Source organism: Lytechinus pictus, chromosome 1 (genome assembly GCF_037042905.1).
Source record: "Lytechinus pictus isolate F3 Inbred chromosome 1, Lp3.0, whole genome shotgun sequence".
Taxonomy (NCBI): Eukaryota; Metazoa; Echinodermata; class Echinoidea; order Temnopleuroida; family Toxopneustidae; genus Lytechinus; species Lytechinus pictus.
This window is the reverse complement of record NC_087245.1, coordinates 8,860,367-8,883,594: the sequence shown is the minus strand read 5'-3', so window position 1 is coordinate 8,883,594 and position 23,228 is coordinate 8,860,367. Positions and strand designations below refer to the sequence as shown.

At 38.0% G+C, this 23,228-nt stretch overlaps 1 protein-coding gene and 1 pseudogene across 1 annotated transcript in view; both read left to right on the top strand.

Moving 5' to 3' along the window:
• The window catches only part of LOC135153222 (uncharacterized), a 1,173,865-nt gene that overhangs the window by 705,623 nt on the left and 445,014 nt on the right, over positions 1-23,228 (top strand). The gene's annotated exons all lie outside the window — the stretch shown is intronic.
• Positions 1,435-3,393, top strand: LOC135153410 (uncharacterized; annotated as a pseudogene).

Here is a 23,228-nt window from a genome sequence, read left to right as displayed (position 1 = left end):
TCTTCCCTGTTAGCAAATGAGGCAACAATCATGTTTGCTCTGAACAGAACGGGGGAATTGGTAGATGGGACGAAGGAAGAAGACATGGTGGAAATCATGAACACAGCAAGAACAGCGGGAAGAAAGCTGACCAAGGGGTTCCACGGAAGGGTTGCCACCATAGTCGACCAGAAGAGGAAGGCACTGAAAGAGAAGGAAAAAGAAAAGGGGCGGTATTCTGAGGTCATTTTATCTTTAAAATATTTCATTTTATCTCTTAAAATGAAATTGATATTCTGAGATGACATTTTATCTCTCAGATAAAATTAAAATTTTATCTTGCGAATAAATTTTATCTTGCGTATCAATGATGATACGCAACCGAGCAGTGGCTGCGTAGACATACCCATCGCATATCTGGCCATTGCAACGCGGGTGATGTGCTTGCGCCCAAGTTACTTTGAAAAAAAAAAAAAAAAACTTAAAAGAGGGTAGGGGCTATTTTATCTCAGCGACGTTGATTTCATCAATATTTCTAGGTGAATTAACTCCAAATGTTGGCATGAAAATTAAGAAAAATTATATATTCATTGACAACAACACCTTAAAGTTATTCCTGTGCAATCAGGAAGTATTTCATAAGACTTTTCTTGACTAATATTGTCTTTGAAATGATGCTTGAAAAGATGCGATATAGACTTCGAAAAAAAGATGAGAGTATTGCCATTAAAAAAAAAAGAAATCTCTGTAAAGACGCGCAAGCGTATAGTGCAAGCATATTTGAAGTCAATAAATTGACGCAATCTCACTCCCTCGCCACACCTCCTAGCAGAATGGATTTCCATTGGTTGAATGATATGAGCTTGATAAGCGCGTTTCTAATTGGATATTTATTAAAAAATAGGTGTCTTACAGAGATAAAATGAAGATAAAATTGTTCTCAGAATACCAATTCGGAGAGATTTTAAGGGTATTTTATCTCACTGATTTTAACGGAGATAAAATATTTTATTTTATCTGAGATAAAATGGATCTCAGAATACCACCCAAGGAGGCCAAGGCACAGTGCCGAATAAGAGAACTTGAAAATTTTACCGCAGACATTGGGTGATTTCAAGTACGGTGTTGAAATCTGGTGTTGGTTTTGTGACAACACCAACACCAGCCACAACACCGTACTTGAAATCAGGCTGGTGTTGGGGTTGACCTCGGAAAATATGACGTATTTCCGGTAGTTCGTGTTGAGCGCTGGTGTTGAATGCCGTCTGCTGAACCGAGCATCACAGCTGGTGTTGACGATCTGCGTGCAATTTCCCCATTCCCCAACACCGACCCCCAGGGATTGGGGAAATCGTGATTTCAAGTTCGGTGTTGGTGTTGCTAATGTACATATGCCGTGATCATCGTTCAGTTTTCTCATTTTATTTTGATTTTTTTGTTTGTTTGTTTGGTTATAATTTCAACTATGTTTCGTTTCGGACAACATCGTCGGCGCCCGAATTATAATAGAGTTCCGGCATCTACCGCAGAATCTTCCATCAAGAATTGTCGGCTAAATGTACATGAAATAACTCAACTGGCAGCAGAATTCAATGAATGGAGGGCGGCGGGCCCTAGTGATCAACTAAAATCAGAAAAAATGATTGAGACACTACTAAATTATCTAGCGGGAGGGGGGTACTATCGTCAGCTGGGACATTCATCGGGTATTGCAACCTCAACTGCATTTCGACATACCAGATTGACCACGAATTTCATCTATGAAAAGGCGTCTGACTATATTTCGCTTCCGAGAGCTGAGCATGAATTCGAGCAATTAAGTTCACGTATTGAGATGCCAGATGGGCAGGTAGGTAATTAATGCTATTGTTGGTTAGCCAATAGGCAGGCGTGGATCTAGGCTTCATCCACATGGTCAATCTGGATCCACCTTCTCCCGACACGGGGAAAAGGAAAGAGAAATTAATGAAAATAAAAGAGATGGAAATGCAAAGAAGTAAGATTGCAACTGAGAAAGAAAATAGATAGGGAAGAAGTAAATGGGGGGGGGGGAATAGATCAAAAAGAGAGAGAGAAAAAAGAAAGAGAAAATATTAAGAAGGTATTTAAACCAAGAGAAGGAGCAGCGAGTGTCGATGGAATATGCTGGAAGTAGAAAGGGGACATGCATAGGCGTAGTATTTGATGGGCCGGAGTCCGCCCCCCCTCCTTATCACGGGCGGAATGATATTTGTTTATTTGAATGTTTGAATGTTTATTCTATATATATTTATATTAATTTTGAAGGATAAAGTTTATTTTGTTGTTTATTTGTGAATCACTCCTGTATTTTTTCTTCTCTTCATAAAGATGAAACAAGTGATCCTTTACATTGATGGCTACATTTCCCGAATCCAACGTCCAGACCACGCGGGAGACACTTATTTTTGTGGTCGTCATGGGAAATCTTGTGATTCAATCAATACCCAACTCATTACTGATAAATTTGGGCAAGTTCGTCATATAATAACCGGTAAATATGTTTTCATAAAACATTTTCAACACGGAAATGATATAAGAGTTATTATAGATGAACTTGAGGCTTGAAAAAGTCATTGATCCAAGCACTGGAAGGAAATCAATCCAAACAACCTGTTTTCAAAACAATTTCAAACAATCACTTTCAAGAACTATTTAATATTCCAATATCGCATATCCTATTTGAGAAAGGATTATTTTCCTCAATTTATGTTGTTATTGTTATAATATTATGCCTATTTCAGATTTTTTGGATATTTTAATTAGGCTTTATACCTAGTGATTATCTTTTTCTGGATTTTTTTTTCCTGGAACTAATCATAAGGGGTGGGGTGGTCATAACACGTACGTCCTTTTTCCGGAAGCATTTAATTTTCTTTGTTTCCATTAAAAAAAAACCAAATACTAGAGTCATAAATTTATGGGGCACTCTGCCACTTCCTCCCCAGTGTACATTATTTAACAACGTTCTTTTTCTCTTTTTTATTTCTCCTGCCCCGCCCTCCCCGATGACTAATTAAAAAAAATCATGTAGGATTATCTGGAGCAACACACGACAAAACAGCAACAGAGTGGAGCATGACTTTCATGCAGTTTCTTGACGATTTGCCAGGTGACTACGTCGTCTTGGGAGATCCTGCCTACAGAAATCTTCACCCATCAGTGATACATAGAGTGGTTAAACCAAATCTCAGTGCTGAAGAAGAACGATACAATCTTGATGTAACGAAGTTACGACAAATTGTGGAAAGGGCGATAGGAGCGACTCAGCTAAGATGGAGATTGTCGCAACTAAAAGAAAATCGCATGTCAGCCAAAGGAGGTATTTTATTTCCCTCCAAATGTTTGGTTGCCATGTCGTAACTGCATAACAGATACACAAATTACCTCGTATGAATTTCTTGCTCTTGATCAGAAAACATCACAAACCGATTTACAAACTACTAATTCGAATTCTTCTCTCGAGGAGTAATATTTGATTTTTGTAATGTTCATTCATAATTCTTTCACTTGCGACTTTCTCCATCGAATTAAGTTGTGTAAAAACACATGAAAATTTTTCATTCAGTTCAATTAAATCTCCTTTTATTGACAGATTTCAATTTACTCACATTTTAAAGTGAAATGTTATCAGTAGAAATAGGCTACAGTGAGAGGCATGGACCTGGCCACGGAAGATTATCTATTGTTACTGGGGGTGCTGTGACAATGCTCAGCACCCCAAGTAACAATAAAATAATCCTCCGTGGATAGGTCCATGGTGAGAGGGCCTTGTTAAAAACAGACGGAAGGGGGGGGTGAATAGAGAACCAAGAAATCAGGACTACGAATTATTCTTGTTGCACTTGGATTCCAAACTGTGCAGCAAGCACCATTCTAATAGTTTCTAGTTCCAATGCAATCTTTTTGTTTGTGTCAACTAACGCCTTAATCGCTGTCAGCATCTCCTCTTCCCGAGTGGTTTGAGCACTCATGCGTTTCTTCTTGCAAGAGTGAGGCTCGCTTGGTCCAGCAGCCTCCCCATTGTCACTGTCGAAAGTTGTGACATTGCCCTCCGTGATCACAGCTTGGGGCTTTACCTGAAAAGTATACAAATTTACAGAACATATACTTTAAGTTTATTGTCACTTATTGCAAAATTAACCTTATTTCGTTAACTTGGTACTTTGTGAATCTCATATATACAACAGTTTTAAAAACTTTTTAACTTTGATATCATAGGCGTATAATGGACAATAATCTTGAACTTTAGTACTATTATATGTAATTTCATTATGTACTTCGCTTGTTCTTTTTTCCTTCTTTGCAACTCACGAATTTCTTGTTTTGATATATTCAAGGACCCATATTTATTTATCTATCTATTCATTCATACATTTATTCATTTATTTATTATTGATTTACTGATTTATTTATGCGAAGGGTCAATTCTATTGTATAACTCTAGTGTATTTAATTAATCACCTGTCCACCAGCGGGGAAATACAGTTGGTTTGTACTCCTCATATTTGTAGTACAGCTCGGATGAACCTCTCATTGTAGGTTCCCTTGTCTCTACACCAGTTTGCATGCTTCTTTTGATTTCTTCCCTGTATTCACGACCCAAATTCTTGATCAAGTTTTCTGTGTAGTTGAAGAAGATCACACATTCTATCGTGAAACGCCTTGGCTTGACCCGCCTTCTTCATCGACCTATAGGTACAATAGTTTTCCACGTATAGGTCAAGGCATGATATAATCTCATGCGTCTTCCAGGCCCCTTTCTTTCTTGGAGTCGATTCCATATTCTGTAAAATGATGGAATGATGGGATTTATAAAAGAAATATTTAGAATTTAATTATATTCTCATACTAGCTAGTTGGGGAAAGAAACAAGCATTGGCTGGAAATATTATTACACTCTCTAAATGTTCACAATTCCCCGGACAATCCCCCCCCCTTGCATAACTCGACAACATTAAGACTTTGAATCTTGATCCCCGCGGAGGGGCAAAATTACGAGGGCCTGTGGGACGAGGCTATTCAGCACCAAATGACACTAAACTATGTTAGATCTCTTTATTTACTGGGTACTGAGGGATCGTTTTTGGAAGTGTAAGTGGTGGGTCGGGGGGCTTAAAAAAATTCTCGTACATGCATGACCCCGCCCGAGTTTATCGAGACTAGTATGATGGAGATCTACTAACGTTAGGCCTAGCTAGCAATGATAGCATCTATTTTATCAAAGCCTAAACCACAGATTCGTCGTTTAGACCATGGTGTCACATTTAGAATTTAACAAAGTTCAACATAAATTATTCTGAGCCCTCCAAAAGGAGAAGCAAAGTTGGGGGTCTAATTTTGTATCGACAACACTCAACAGCAACATTAACTCTTTCCAAAAACACCACAGAGCAGGCGCAGATCAAAGGAAGGGGGGGGCTTTGAGAAGCAAAATGTATAATGTAAAAATGCCATTAAAACCGAGGTTTGCCCCCTCTTTTGAAATTGAAGACTTTTTTTGCTTATTTTAACCTTAATTTCACGGTGGTTTAAAACCTTTTTTTTTTGGGGGGGGGGGGCTTGTCAAAATTTTCCTCCGAAAAATTTCATCCCCCTTAAAAATCCCTGGATCCGCCCCTGCCATATATTCTAGTCTTCATCAACAGGACGACTGAATAGATTGAGCAATCCCAAGTCGATTTTACAACTGCAAATTCTATATACAAGGACTACGGAGCGTGCACAGTAATTGTGTGTATTGGTTGAAAGAAAAGACTACCGGTACGTCTACGTCTACGCATGACCAACACTGATTTGCATTTCTTATGCTAATTAGCTTCACAACACATGTTTCAGATACGCCTTAAAATATAGCCTAAAGCCTCGGAAATGAAGTCGATCGAGTATTAACTTACCTGATTAAACTTTGTTGCCGTAAATTCTATTGAAGAGAATATAGCCTTGCCAAATCTTTGCTTTCTTGGTAAGTGTCAAATGTAGATGATCGATTAATAAAGCTAAATTTATTGCGATTTCCTTTCTCGCAAAAACAATTTTCACGACCTGGACTTTCACATGACCTACTTTTCGGTAGTCGGCGAGATCGCTTGCACCTCGATCGAGCTAATGCCGGGCTAGCTGTAGGCCCAACGTTAGGATAGCTCATGCAGTAGCTGGAGCCTGGCTGACCGGTCCGTCAGCTGCAGCATAAGGCCAGTCAAATTAAGCCCGTAATAATAGAGTCTCGATTTCACAATCGAAATCACATTAAAATCAACGTTTTGGTTGAACGCGATATTCATAATCAGTACGTAATATAATCTAGAATCTTTAGTTAGATCTAGACTTGTAACTGGTCCGGGTATAACGGTCTACATAAATCCTATGACCATGATGACTTTAGCATAGGCTTATCTAACTTTTACTTTTTAAATCTAAAGTAAAGTTAGATCCACTCAATGCCAATGGGCTAAGACCTAGTACATGTAATGATGTATAGCGGCCTGTTTGGCCCTGGCATGCTTAATTTTAAGGTCAGGACTAGATCTGCAACATGATTATTAGGTCTTCACTAATGAAAACTTAGAATTTGATATGTCAATGAAGAATATAAATTATATTGATCACGATATTCTAGTAGGCCTACAATTAGAGTTCTATATTTTTATTGTTATTATGAAATATGACTTTTGATGACTTGATTCTGACATAAATGTGTACTGGTATGTAAATATGTGTTTTATGGTGATTGAAAAATAAAAGATGGATATTGTGAAAACTTGAATGCGGAACATTTGTCTTTTATGTGAATCTTGATCTTATTAAAAATGCTAGGCCGACATGAAAACTATTTCAATGTTAACTAAATTTGATCAAACTTTTAATTTTTCTAGCAAGTCACAAATTGTGTTGCTTGTTGGTTTGTGGATACTGTGATAATATTCTGACAAATCTGTCAATTTTAAATATTATTGCATTTATAAAAGCAGTATTTTTTTTTCAACATTGATCACAAAAACAAAATCAATGTATTTTCTTTTTTCTTCAACTTGGAAATGAGTTAGATAATGACATCATGTTCTTGTTAGAATGCCCCAAACCCAAGTATGACCTGCTCCCTCCCCTTTTAGAGCCGTGCAGGTATACATTATGTGACTTTGTTTGCTTGTAAAATTATTTCGCTACGTAAAGGTTTTGTTCATGCTTGTCAAGTTAATTTTACAGAACAAAAATGGCACTTTCTTTGGGATATGGATCCCATGGTACGTATGCAAGATAAAACAGAATGAAAAAATAATAAAAAGTCAAAAGTTTTACAATCAAAGATCATTCACAATTGATATGAAAAAGTATTTCCAGACATGCCAAACTATAAATTTGAACTATAAATTGACGCAATCTCACTCCCTCGCCACACCTCCTAGCAGAATGGATTTCCATTGGTTGAATGATATGAGCTTGATAAGCGCGTTTCTAATTGGATATTTATTAAAAAATAGGTGTCTCACAGAGATAAAATGAAGATAAAATTGTTCTCAGAATACCAATTCGGAGAGATTTTAGGGGTATTTCATCTCACTGATTTTAACGGAGATAAAATATTTTATTTTATCTGAGATAAAATGGATCTCAGAATACCACCCAAGGAGGCCAAGGCACAGTGCCGAATAGGAGAACTTGAAAAATTTACTGCAGACATTCAGTACCATGGCCTGTGGCAGAATGAAAGGGAGGTGGACGAGATGCTCTTATCTTTACCGCCAACAAATGCAAAGATGGAAGCACTGAAGGCCCAGCTGTGATTCCGCCAGCATGTCCTGCACAATTGTGCATAAAAGAAGGGTTATTATGAATTCAGGGAATAATTTTCCTTATATAACTTTGCAATTTGCTTTGCATTTTTTTATAAGAATGCATACAGAATTTATTTTGTGCAAGAGGCTTTCTTCTTAAAATAGGACTGTACAGAACTTTGTTTAAAGTATTTCCCCATCAACCAAAATTGCTACTAACTTTGAGAAGTATAATTATTCCCTGAAATTGGCGAGGTTTCTTATCCCATTGTATCAAAAGTTGGGCAAAGCTTCATCAATTAAGCAGCTCTAAATCAAACCACTTGTACCATACTTTGAACTGACACAATTTTGTGTAATCAATATTACATTGGTCACTAACAGTTTACAATAGTCTATACATGTATAATTTGTACTCTAGAGATAAATAAATGTCAATCTTTAAATCGGCTAATAATAATAACATAATCAAGAAATAACAAAGTTCTGTTTTTTTTAATGATTGCATTCAAATAATTTTCTAAAATGAAGGTGTTTTACAGTGTAGCTGTCGGACTTACTCAACATTCTGCTTTGTTGACAATCAGTCAGGCATAAAGTCTTTTGTAAACTGTGCAATAGCTACCGTAGAGAATCTGTGAAAATGCCTTTTTGATTAAAATTATGGGGTTACAAGCATTATTTCTCTTTGAAATAATGCTTTGTTATTTCTTGCCCATTTTCTGTGATTAAGGTATCAAATTAAAGAGCAGATATTGAACTTTTCAGACATGTAATTTTCTGTTTGAAGATCAGATACCGCCCGCCAAGTGACTTTTTTGTTTCCTTTCTTCAAATTGTTTTTACTCAATCATGCGTGAAGGAGGAATCTTTTGAGTTAAACGAGGAGATTCCAAGCTTTAAAATGATAGGTTATTTGTCTATTGTGTTTGTGTTTAAGTTACTATAAATCATCGATAAATCACGGTTTCGATTTTTGTGGGACGCACTATATAGTATGGCAGTATTATACCTCTGTATTTACATTTGAATGAGTGTAATAATATTCCTGTGATGTATTTCCCCAAATGGCAAATTTACTTCAAATTTGAAACAACCAAAAATATGTAGTATATATTTGAGACCTTCTGCTGAGGGTGCTTATTCTACATTAAAATTTTGCTTAATTTTCATTGTAAAGGCTCGTTTACACGGCATCACGGCACAGCATTCACAAGATATCTAGTCTGCAATTGGTCGGTGTGCTACTCTGCATACAGAATGTTCAACACATTAACCAATCACGGCTTAGATATCGCGTAAATGCTGCGCCGTGATTTCATGCGATATAATTGCGCCTTTATAATTGTTATGCCTGCACCCATTGAAGGTGTTTGCCGGAGACATGTTTTGGGGTCAAGAAGTAAACATCATATACCAACTTATTGATTATTTTGCCCATTGAGAGGGTCTACACCTAGTTTACAGTACTGGTTTGGAAAATCATGGCTTGAGGTGTCATCATTCATCTGCATGCTTTATTTTCCTATCATGTAAACCTTCACATGTGTACAAGCTCTGCATGCATAAAGACAGTCTATTTCAATGTTTCAGTGTATAAAGGAAGTTGAAAATAACAACTCATTTTCATGTGGTTTTTTCATATAGCCAGCATATATTTTGCATAGGATGTTCATAGCAAGGTTTATAATGCGATGTAAGACTTTGCTGGAAGTATAAAAGTAGAGCTACCAAAGAATTGAAGCTGTACTGACATTGCTATAACCTTGTTAAATAATTTTGCCTTCACATGGGAAGGATATTGAACATACATTTAATAGAAAAGAAACACTCGTACTTTGTGCATGTATCCTTGTTTTGATTTTTGTGTTTAGAAATGTTTGGATTGGACCAAAGTAGAGAAATGAGTTGTAAATGTTGTAATTGAAACTTTGATAAGATCTAGAATCAGAGTGCCATTCCTGCCAGACTCGAAAGGAAGTGATGTATACATGTACATGTAGTATGTCGTAATGCACAAAATGCTGTACATAAATCACAGTTTATTTCAGTTTTACATGGAAAAGAAAAGTGGTGACAAGTTCATCGGAAGCTTTATTTTTTCTAAAGTCCTGCATGCATGTTACATGCTCTTCATGTATGTACAGTTCATTCCAATGTTCCAGAGAAAAAGAAGTTGCAAGCTCATTCCAATGTACTAGAGAACAAGAAGTTGTAAGTTTACTCCAATGTTACAGAGAAAAAGAAGTTGCAAATATAGCAACTCATTTCCATGTTGTTTTCATTTCATGTAGTTTAAAGCATAACATACTACAAGCTTTTTGTGTATGTTTTGTTTAATATGTGTTTGACTTCTACGAAAATGAATAATTCAGCTCAAAAACATTATTTGTTTACCTTCACAAGCAATAAAGGTAATAATGATAAACTCTTTGTCATGCATTGTGTATTTATTTGGGCTTTATGTTGAAAACTATTTGGGTCAATAGCATGCACTTGCTGGCTTGTCTTGTCAACTTTAAATGCAACATGAGAATTTTCAAGTCACATTTCACATATTATGTCATGTATATCATACTGTACTTTTAAAATGAATCGTACAATGCAAATATATATGCAAGCCAACCAAAATTGTTTTGTCACAAAAGTAAAATACAACTAACACTTTATTCAAGTTCTGTAGAATGGTCAGTTTGGGATTAAAATCAAACTTACACATAACCCTGATCAAACGGACACATGGTCAAAGATGAGTAAAAGTCAGAATGGTCATTTGGGATTAAAATCAAACTTACACATAACCCTGATCAAAAAGGACACATGGTCAAAGATGAGTTAAAGTCAAATTACTCAATAATAGCAATAAAGCAATTTGTAGCAGTTCATGAATTTGATTCTTTTGTAGATATCCTTTTTCATGCTAGAAAATTTTGTCAAACATTTTAGCTGAATAAGTCACTCCATTCCACAGAAATACAAAAGAATTAACAATTGATTCACTACATAATATGAATAGGGAATTGATACACAAAACTCACAAATTTTCTCCTGACTTCTAAACATTTTCTTCAAGAAATAATTTTACTCATGTTTGTCTCAAGGGTTTTCCTGATTGATTAAATTTGGAATTAGTGCATCTTTTGCCCTTATTGGGGTTACGAGTGATACCCACTACTTTTTTTTACCCCTTGCTGACAAAGTCACAAAGGGGATCAATGCTGCTGTCTGTCCATCCATAACAAATCTTCTGAGTGCTCTACATTTAGAGTTCTTGTCCTTTAACAGAGTTTGACCAAACTTGGTACATAGTTACTCCATATTGATGTTTGGAACTCTAAAAATTTTCAAGGCGAGATGTCAAGGTCAAAGTCAATTGGAACTTTACAATATTGTGAATGCTCTAGACCTGCTCTAGATGCAACATCCTTCAACAGACCAAACTTGATACAAATTTAATCCATATAAATGACTTGCACTGTAAACAAATTTTAAGGCCAGAGGTCAAGGTAAAAGTCATACATCCTGAAGAAAACTACAAGTCATATTCCTTCAGTGGATTCAGATTTTTACCTGGCATTGGGATACTACCCAATGAGTTGCCCTTGTTAAATGTTTATATTCTTTTCAATTATTTAAATACAGATTACATTACAGCTAAATTTCCAGATGTGACTCCGGGCAAAGTCAGAGCAAAGATGGGCCAGAAAGTCAAGGATGTGAGGGCATCCCTTTGAAAGGCATCAGAAAAGCAGACTGTGAAGATGGCCAAGGAAGCAGAAGACTGAAATTTTGAATGATTTGATATCACCCATTCAAAATGAAATTTTATCATGAACTACATGTACAGTGGTGGCCAAATTATTAGCATTTCAAGCACCAGAAATACACACACTATCTGCTACCAGCAAGACTTCTATGTAATCACTGCGGCAGATGGACATTTGGGCATTTGGAATGGTTCTTTGGTGCTTGACCAATGCTGATCTTGGCTTCCCATATGTAGCAGAAGTGGAAGAGGCCCTGCAGGCTGGCACAGTGAGAAACCAGACAGCGTTTGTCATTGGTTTGGCTCATGGCTGCTGCTTTTCCAGAGAGACAGGATCTGTTTGGTGGATACTCACCCAGTCAGACAACAATACAAAGGTGGTGGTCTTGCTATAATATGCTGGTCTAAAGCAAATACAGTGGGTTGCCATGCCCTGTCACGCTGGCTGTTTCAGAGGATTGGATCTGATAGAGTACAGCATAACTTGGTGGAGATGGTCCCTATCTTTAGATCTCATACCACATCAGCCAAAAACATGTCACCAATGCACCCCTCAGATGGAGAAAGCTCCATTGCCACATCAATTACCAACACCTCACCAACCCATCATTTGCACGGTGGTGCATGCTCTGTCATTTCATCAGATAGCAACCCCTCACCAACCAACCACCCATATGGGGAGAGCTCTGTCATCTCATAATCCCACAACACCTCGCCAGTCCAGGACTTTCATGGAGGCAGCTGCAGCGTCTCATAGGCGACCAATGGCACCTCTTCAGCCTGGCAATCAAGTAGCAGCAGCTCTGTCATCACATTTACCAACAGCAACTTACCGGCATGCCACTCTCTTGAGAACAGCTCCAAGACCATAGGTATCACATTTACAAAGCAACAAAGGCTGACTGACTTTTTAGTGTCCCACTGGGCAGATTGTGAGGTGATTGACATTGAAAAATATGAAATTCCCTGTAATGTTAATGGGCTAAAGAAGTTCAGAATGAACTGTGATAGAAAGGAAATGATGATTGTCTCAAAAGATGGGCGACCATGGGACACCTGGATGAAGTCTACAAGGAAGGGCTTCACTGGAATAAGGCACATTGCCCACTGCAAGGGATACAATGAATGCCATCAAGAAAGTTGTGAACTGGATGACAAACTGAACGCTGTTCAATTTACATAAGCAAATACGTGCAAACTTTGTGCCATTTGTGGCAGTCCTGCAATTCATTCCTATTGTGAAGAAATAAAAGTATGGGAGCATGACAATGAGTTCTTCCTCACAATATACTACAGAGGCAATCACACATGTACATCCAGAGAAACAAAAACGAACTAACCAAGAGAAACAACGACAAAAACATGTGTACTACTTTCCTACAGGAGACTGTAGAAAGGAAGTCTGTCAGAAATTCTTCCTTGCCACTCTTGGAATCGGAGAAAAGCTTGTTCGCTACACTCTGTCAAAGAAAGAAGGGGACTTCTCTCCATCAGATCATAGAGGTAAGCATCTGCCCAAGAATAAGACATCTGTGAAAGATGTCCAACATATCCATGAACTTATCAAGAGTTTCCCAGCAGTGGAGTCCCACTACTGTCGGAAAAGTTCAACAAGAAAGTACCTTCCATCCAATCTGAATATTTCCATAATGTACAGGTTGTACCAAGATAAGTGCAGAAACGAAAGAAGAGATCCTTGTTCTCCCCACGTGTATCGGCAGGTGTTTTGCTCTAATTACAACTTCTTCTTCCACCATCCAAAGAAGGACCAATACAGTAAGTGCTCATCCTTCTTCAGTTTGACAGAAAAGGAAAAAGAGAAAGCTCAGGAAGTCCACCAGCTTCACTTGACAAGGAAGGTGAGAGCTCGAGCAGAAAAGACAGCTGACAAAAAAAGAAGTAAAATAGATCCATCCTTCAAGAGTTTTACCTTTGACCTCCAGCAGAACTTGCCTACTCCTTGTGCCAATGCCACCCTTTTTTATTACAAGAGGAAATTGTCCACATATAATCTGACCATGTATGAACAAGATATTGGAGGTGCTACCTGTTACATTTGGTCAGAACACCAAGGCAAGAGAGGTGATTGTGAAATAGGCACTTGCCTCATGAGAGCATTGTTTGACTTGCCATCATCCACTAAACATGTAAGTCTCTTCTCTGACTGTTGCGGTGGTCAGAACCACAACAGATATTTGTCGGCTTGCCTTAATTATGTTGTAAGAACCAGCCCATTGGATGTCATGACCAGAAGTTCCTGGAAACAGGACACACCCACATGGAGGTGGATTTAATCCACTCGACCATAGAATACTCCAAGAAAAGGGCATCCATTACCATCCACAGGAGTGGGTGAATGTCATTAAGTTGGCATGCAAGCAGAATCCATATGCCGTTGTACAGCTTCAGCATGAGGACCTCATTGACTTCAAAGACTTGGATGCTCGGTTGTTCACGAATATGAAGAAAGATGTAGAGGGAAACAATGTCAAGTAGCTTAAGATCAAGCAGCTCCGATATCAGAGGAGTGAGCCTAATGTCATCCTCCTCAGGTATGACTTTGATGAGCCTTTCCGCACAATTCGTGTGAAGGCCTCGATTCGAGGTGAGAAGAAAATTAATCTTCGAAACCTCTACAAGGAGCAGCTTCCAATCAGCCAACAGGAGAACATATTCGTGTCCTATTGTTTCGACCCGCATTTTTTCTGAAGAGATGTGATTTGATTGTTCAAATGGTTTGGGGTAGACAAAGAATAGCGCCAACTATCGTTAAGATCAATAAGTAATTTTGTAACCTCACTGAGTGATCACCTTTGCAACCCTAAATTGTGGGTATAGTATATATCGAGGTTTGCAAAAGAGTACATTGGCTGTACAGCTCATTTTTTTCGTTTTAAACGAAAATAAATTTGTATATTTCTATTACAAGTACCGGTTCCTTATGCAGAAATTTCTACTTTTCTGCTTTGTGTGAAGTTTGATGACAAAATTGGAAACACATTGTTGTTTTCTAACAATGTTAAATACCGGGTGCCCTCACGACACACAATAATCCCTTTTATTCATTCACAATATCGCAATCACCAGGGCAGTATAGATACAATTATCGCGGACGATCGACCGGAAATATGCGCGCTACTACTGGCGCGCGTGATATACCGCACAGCACATGTGCGTGCTTTTTTATATTTGGCCTACTAGTACTTTGTACACCTACACGAGGTCAAGGGCCAGGCTAGGCTAAGCCGTAGGTGGTAGCATAACCTGAATCGACTAGTGTCTCTTCTTTAGTTTAGTTAGATCTAGCATCCTTAAAACAAAATATAATGGCTTTTAGGACCTTCAGCCTGCCAAATTTGGCATGGAGTCCATGTTATTCCAAAACTATTTCTTGTCAATACAGTGAGCAAATTGGCACTCTTTGTTTTGATTTTGATCTTCAGTTTTATGCTTGTCCATCACACCCAAATTCTTGTGATAGAACTTTATGTTTTGGTTCAAGGGAAGAATATGATATTGCTTTGATGTTGGTCAAGTGTTTTGATATCCGGTACAAATCCGTATCGCCAGAGGGTCGAGTTGTACAAGTTAGAAAAACTGTGTATGTGACCAGTGGTGACACTGACTGAGTGATCGACACTGACAGGCCTGCTGACTGAATACAATAGGCTGGTGCAGAGGACAATTATCATGATTATTGAGATTCCAGGTAATCAATTAACAGTTGTCAGAGTTTAAACAACCTTATTAAAAGCTTAAAGGAGAATTAACCACAGACATTGCTGTCAGTGAATGAAGAAAAATACAATGATCAAACTGAAAATTTGAGCAAAATCGGATAATCCGTTTAAAAGTTATGAATTTTCAAAATTTTGATTTACACCTGGGGTATTCTATAGTAATGGGGTCAATGAAAAAGAAAAACTATAATGTCAATAAATAAAAGAAAATTGTTTACAGAATATTGTATTTTGTGTTTTTATACTATAAATTATCTAATTACATAATAAATACATCTATGCACAAGGATTTTAGTAACTTCTACAAAAATAATATTGAAATGACAAATTTGGCGCATGTACTCAATTTTTTTTTCTAGCACGAAAGCATGTATGATTTCTTTCTGTTTAAAAAAATAATGAAAGGTAAGAGGATATAATAAACTCTGCGTTTATCATGAAGAGAACTCTTTGGGGATCCTCCCAAAAAATTGAGCAGTTTCTGTTTCCGCAAGTACTAATAAGAAGTGTCTGTATTCTTCCTTGTTAAAGAATAAATGTCTGTCTTTCCCGATACGTACGTTCACTACAGTATCACTATCTTAATACAAGGGATAAACAGCATGTTGTACCATACTCTGTTACAACATAAGATTGTATTTAACTTGCAAATGATTTTCTTTGCTTATGTCGCTCATTTTTTTAATAAAAACGATTAAGTTTTGCTCTGATGAAAGTCTGTCTGGTTTCTGAATGTACGTAACGCGTCTTTCTCTTCCGTGATTGAAGTCAACTTTGTAACAGGTGTGCATTGAACGATTGCGTGGAGAGTGAGCGCACGGGGTATGATGAAAGAGCTATGAACAATTTCGGCCGGCCCTTGAGATGGCACCCCTCAAAGTTTTTGTCTGTCTTTTAGTTACGTACATTCGGGGGTTACGTACATGTGCCGAAGTCTTGTGCTAGAACACAAGAGCACAGTCTTTATTTCCCAATCAATACTACAGCATAACACACACAGGAGTTTCCAAGTACCAAACATGTTTTCAACGAAGATAGATGTAACATGTGAATACATTTTGTAAATAAAGAGCTTATCAGACCGACCAAGAATAATCAAGAACTCTGTGTCACAAGCAGTTCGCGCCGACAATGATGTTGTAGTAACAGAGAGCAAATCATTTGTGGAATTCTGTAGCAAGACGATGGCAAAGCCAGACAACGTAGATGAACAATGTAACCATTCAAGATGGACATTTATTATGGTAGACCCATCGGAGATAAGTAGAAGCAGACCACAGAGGAGCAATGTGGGAACAGTCCAAGGGACAAGGAAACTTCATGCCATCAAAGCATTGGACCCTTATGTCATCAAAGCACGGAGATTTTCTTGTTTCTGTTCCGGATGTTCTTCTGTTCCAGAAGGAAGGTGTCAAAACTCAGAGATTGTGGACGACTGGAAACTGACAAACATAAGACGAGTAGACTGTTCAGAAAGCGTAGGCAACAAGCATGATGAGGAACCTTCCACAGAGGTCGAGAGCAGAAGTGAAAGCTCCTTGGAAGATGAAATTGACAATGAAGAGATCACCTGAGTTCGAATCAATGTCTCTATTTTGGAAGACACAGTACAGTACCAAGCCATTCCAGAGTCCGTTGAAAATGCCCATCCTCAGACCGACAAAGATTGCGGTGTCACTGTAGGACAGTTCGTGAAAGTTGCTATACCTGTTGGGAAAAAAACCAAGACTTACACGGGAGAGGTAGGAACACTAAGCTTGTATGTAATTAAGTAGGTATTTAAGAATATAAACATGCAGATATTCTTGTTTCTCCATACTTTTGCCCAAGTAGATTCCCTTACATTTATTGAAGATATAATAGTCGATTTGACATGTTCCGAACCTAGAAATGTTCTTTCCGATGAAGTTTTTTTCTTGATTCGTGTTCCTATGGGGTCCTAGAACAAATTCAGCTTGGTTGCCCAAAGTTGCCGTTTGGGCAATTTTGCTAATTTGCATAAATCCAAAATGGCCGCCAGATGCCATCTTGAAATCCTAACTTTTGAACTCCTTTCAACAAAATGATGAGTAATGACTCGTTTTAGAGGTTTAGAGATTTCTGTAATCATTTTTGCAATATAAGGTCATCTTCAGGTAAATTCCTAGATGGCCGCCAGATGCCATCTTGAAAAATTGACTTTTGATCCCCTTGCCCCAGAATGACGAGTAATACCTCTGTTTAGGGGTTTGGGGTGTGCAGAATCCATTTCTGCTTTCTATTTTGAAATATAATGTCATCTTCAGGTCAAATCCAAGATGGCCGCCATATGACGCCATCTTGAAATATCAACTGTTGAACCCTTTGCCCCAAAATCATAAATAATAACCCTATTCATGAGTCATTTGGTATGTTGATTCAATTTATGCTGTAATTTTGCATAAAGGATAACCTTCAGATCAAATCCAAGATGGCTGCCAACCGCCATCTTGAAAAAATACTTTCCGAGGCTTATACGTGTAAGAGCTAATGTAAAGGGATTTCAGTAAGAGTACTCATTTCTTTTATTACTTATCAAGTTTAAGGTCAAGGTGAAGTTATATCTTAGATGTCAGATTTCGACATTAACTGCTCAACTTAGAATGAATCCTCTTTAGGTTTGGGCTATGATCCATTTCGCGTGTATTTTTATTTTTTTAATGTCCATCCATACTTTTGTACTGTAGAGGCTTTTAGGGTCTTATTTGAATTTGAAAGTGTTTTCTCAATATTTTTTTCTAAATCAATGTGTCCAATGATTGGTAGGCATCAGTTCGCCTTAAAAGACGATGGTGTACCGCTAGGTCTTACATTTTCTAAAGTGACTGTAGAGCTCCACTCTATAGTGGCAGTCTCTAGAGCAAATTTGTACAGATGAAGGAGAACGGCACTGAGACACGTTTATATAGAGATGCTGCCCTAGCCTTCCTCCTACGTCTTTGGTCTGCCAATTTAGCATTCCGATTACTTTCTGACGTCTTGACCCCTGTACTTAGTAGCTCTACATAGAATGGCGACTATCATCTACATCTTCATAAGCGTACTTAGTGTATATGCCGGCAAGTTTTAAGTCACATTTGCAGGTGTCTTTATAACGGAGGTGTGATTTACCGATGGGGATGAGACCAATCACACAGCTCAACTAACCTTGGCGAATCCAAGAAGGGATTCGCCAAGGTTTCATGCGGCGAACATGCACCAACCACTTGAGGTGCCTTTGACTAAGGAGCGAGAATAAGCTTGGGATGCCAGCACATACGCTGAAGGGCCTCTGTATTTTTCATTTTGTCCTGCCATTTAATGTGCATGATACGTCCAAGGCAGCTGACATGGAAGGTGTTTAGCCACTTTTCTTGGTCGGCGTACGTTTTCCAGGACTTACTTCCGCACAAGAGCTTGGTCATGACTGTGACAGATTTTACTATCCTGGTGCTTATATACTTGTCCAGTGAAAGGGAGCTAGAGACATATAGTCGATCCAAGGTCGGTGAGGAGTCCACCACAACCAGACGAGTGCGTGCTGTTGATATAGATATCTGGAGGACAGTCGCTACTAGTCGGTGTCTTGAGTCGATCAGGATTTCTGTCTCACAGGCTGATGGATGATCCAAAACCCTTACATGCACAGGACAGGCAGCTGTTATGTATGACTAGGTCTTGTACTCTCACCTCTTGAGAGGCAGGGGGTGACATCGTTTTCGCACAACATTTCACGAATGAGATCCATCCTGACCATGGAACAGTCTTTGGGGAGCCTATCTTCTGCAGGAGGCTAAATAGTGCACTCCTGCTGACCAAGTCAATGGCTCTTGTCAGGAGGAAAAGTCCAATAATAATTATGAAGGAAGTTAATAAGTTAACTATTTAAAAAAAAAAATACGAAGAAATCACTTTTTAATTCAAATAATACTTTCACTGGAAAAGTATGGTTGGACAGAAAAAAAAAAAAAAAAGGATTAGAACTCCCGAAATCATAGCCCAAACCTTGGAATGGTTTTATTCTAAAGTAAGCTGTTAATGACGAAATCTATCAACCATCTGACCATCTAAGACATTACTTGAATTACCTCGAACTAAAAATGGAGTGATAAAAGAAATGAATCACTCTCACTGAAATCCTCTTACATGAGCTCCCATACATAATAGTAACCTATTATTAGGGAGAGTACTTATTCAAGGTTCAATAGTCTCGGGAAGTAGTTTTTTTCTTAATATGGCGTTTAGTGGCCATTTTGGATTATTTTGACCTGGAGATGATCCTATATTGCTAAATTATTAACAGAAATGGAATCAACATACCAAATAACTCACGAAAAGAGGGATTATTCATGATTCTGGGACAAAAACTTGAGAATTAATAAAAGAAATGAGTATTCTTACTGAAATCCCTTTACATTAGTTCTAACACGTATAAGCCTCGGAAAGTATATTTTTCAAGATGGCGGTTGGCGGCCATCTTGGAATTGATCTGAAGATTATCCTTTATGCAAAATTACAGCATAAATTGAATCAACATACCAAATGACTCATGAATAGAGTTATTATTTATGATTCTGGGGCAAAGGGTTAAAAAGTTGATATTTCAAGATGGCGTCATACGGCGGCCATTTTGGATTTGACCTGAATATAACATTCCATTGCAAAATAGAAAGCAGAAATGGAGTCTGCGCACCCCAAAACCCCTAAACAGAGGTATTACCCGTCATTCTGGGGCAAGGGGATCAAAAGTCAATTTTTCAAGATGGCATCTGGCGGCCATCTTGGATTTGACCTGAAGATGACCTTATATTGCAAAAATGATTACAGAAATCGGTTCTACACATCTGTAAACCCATAAAAAGAGTCATTACTCATCATTTTGGGGAAAGGGGTTCAAAAGTTAGGTTTTCAAGATGGCATCTGGCGGCCATTTTGGATTTATGCAAATTAGCAAAATTGCCCAAACGGCAACTTTGGGCAACCAAGCTGAATTTGTTCTAGGATCCCATAGGAACACGAATCAAGAAAAAAACTTCATCGGAAAGAACATTTCTAGGTTGGTGTATTGAGCCTATGAGACTGTGAAATCGACTATAAATCAGATATCAAAAACCCATTTAATATAATTTATAACTCTCCTAATAATGTAAGTTGTTTGATATGAGACCATGAATATCACTATTCTGCCAAAAGTTTGTATATTTAAAGAAATGCCAGGAATGAATGAAATTATCTCACAATGCTTTTTTCACAAATGCCATTTCACTTTGATGTTCATGATAAAAGAATATTCCCTTATCTTGTCATCATTATTAGGTTATGGCTGTGTTAGCTGATGAGGTAACAACTACATGGAGGTAGTACAAGGAAGCAGAGGTATTTTCAGGTGGCCGCTGAAGAGAGACATTTCCCTGGAACACCACAATAGCATCATCCAGCGACTGCCAGATCCAAAACTGATTGAAAGCATGAGTTCAACTAGACTCCAATATTACCAGTTTTGAACTGTGAAAAACATTGACTGTCCGGCTAATCTATTAATTTGATGCGCATCACTATGAACCATTACATTGACTCTCTTACAAGTTTTCACACCAGTCAACCATGAATTTGGTTAAAGTAGCATTTTTCAATTGCTCCATGTGTACCCTGATCAGTGTTTATTTTAATATTCCTGTAAGATCTGTTAAGGGAATAGGTCTTGATTTAAAGGGTCACTATTACGGAAATACATGTTAGCTTCTATTGATGTATATGGGTTCATACATTAATAAATTAATAACCGTTTCATAAAAATATGTTTCCCATATTTTTAATTAATTTTTTTCTGAAATTTTTTTCACCTAGCTAAGAAACGCCCCCCGAAAATCCTCCAGATATTCATGAGTACCTTGTGACATCACTTGTCGCTCACAAGCAGGAAAAATCAACATAACAATACACAATATCATGCAACTCACCTAGCGAGCTGCTAATGCTCACAATAGCAGGACAGATTTTTCAATGAATACCACCTAACAACCATTCAGATTATGCTATGTCTGGCATGTCCAAGCAGTGAAGTAAGAAATGTTGTGAGGTGGCATTGTATAAAAATCTGTCCTGCTATTGTGAGCATTAGCAGCTCGCTCATTGAGTTGCATGATACTGTGCATTGTTATGTTGATTTTTCCTGCTTGTGAGTGACAAGTGATGTCACAAGGTACTCATGAATATCTGGAGGATTTTTAGGGGCGTTCCTTAGCTAGGTGAAAAAAACTTCAGAAAAAATTAATTATAAATATGGGAAACATTTTTATGAAACGGTTATTAATTTCTTAATGTATGAACCCATATACATCAATAGAAGCTAACATGTATTTCCGTAATAGTGACCCTTTAAAAGAAAAAGTCTTGATACGAATGAACAGTAAAATCAAAGAAACAAATACTGTAAGGTGGTGTTAATCGGGATAACTTTGCTACAAATTTGGCTCTATGTTGTCCTGCAGTATGTAAGTAATAAGGAGCTTGTTCCAAAGAAATATTTGAAAATTTAAAGGATTGGTAAATCCTTGACTTGGAATCAAAATTCAAAAGTAGATAATTCATCATGCATTTTTAGAAAATGTTCTTACTTCTGGTAAATAATACACCACGTGTTGAACTGTCGTGTCCTTCATTTGCAAACTTTGATGTGGGGGGAGGAGAAACCTTCTCTTTGTAGCTTGAAATGAAACTTATCAAATATATTGAGGCTGTAATAATATCCTAATTAATGTTACAAAAATCATTTCTGATTTCCCCACTAGAAGGTACAGTCAACTCTGCCTAAGTCAAAAAAAGTCGAAGCAATTTCTTCAGTCCCAACAGATTCGACTTAGGCAGAGTTGACTATTTAAAGACTGAAAATATTTAAAGCATTCTTCTACAATCGGTCATAACCTGCAGAAAAAAATATTATGAAGAGTGGAGCAGATGAGGGCTACTGCAAACTTGAAAATACTATGCCAGTTCAAAAACAATTTCTTGTTCCTTTTGGTGCCAATGTGTAAAAGTGTTACTAATTGAATGTGTTCAATAGAGTTCTGATTGAAGCTTTTAACTGTTACTCTTACAACCATGCATCGATCCAAGCAAATCCAGAATAAGGCTGTTGAATTGCAGCATAATTCCAGTTCTGGGAGAGAAGACGTACACTTGTCGTTATGGTACCAAGCAGCATGATATCACATTCAAGATAGTTGATGTCTGACACATACCCCTATTGTCCAGCAAGACATCCATCGACATGGGACCGATTACTGTCAATGTTACTGATGAAATCAACGTAATGGAGGACAGTATTATTGATGATTATGCTGATGTCTTTGAGGGTCTTGGTTGCCTGCCAGGTGACTACGACATGGAGATCGATCCATCCATTCCCTCAGTCTAGAACTTAGCTAGGAAGGTGGTAGTGCCTCTGAAGGGAGAACTGAAGCAGAAGCTTGATGAGCTAAAGCAGAGAGGCTCAGAATCAGAAACTCAGAATCTGCTTGGATCCGAGAGAACTGAACAGAGCGCTGAAGAGACCACACTATCTTATGCCCACGATGGATGACATCCTACCAAAGCTTGCCAAGGCCAAGGTGTTCTCAGTGCTAGATGCAAAGGACGGTTTCTGGCAAGTGAAGCTGACAGAAAGGAGCAGTTTACTGACGACATTTGCAACGCCATTCGGTCATTATAGATGGACTCGTATGCCCTTTGGCATATGTACGGCACCGGAAGAGTTTCAGAGAAGGCAACATGAGATCATTGAAGGCTTATCTGGTGTTGATGTTGTGGCAGATGAATTCCTAGTATATGGTAGTGGTGCTAATCTGGAGGAAGCCCCTGCAGACCACGACAATAATCTCCGCAAGTTCTTGGCAAGAGCAAGAAAGGTCGGGCTGACCTTGAACAAGAAGCTCAGATTACGACTGAGTGAAG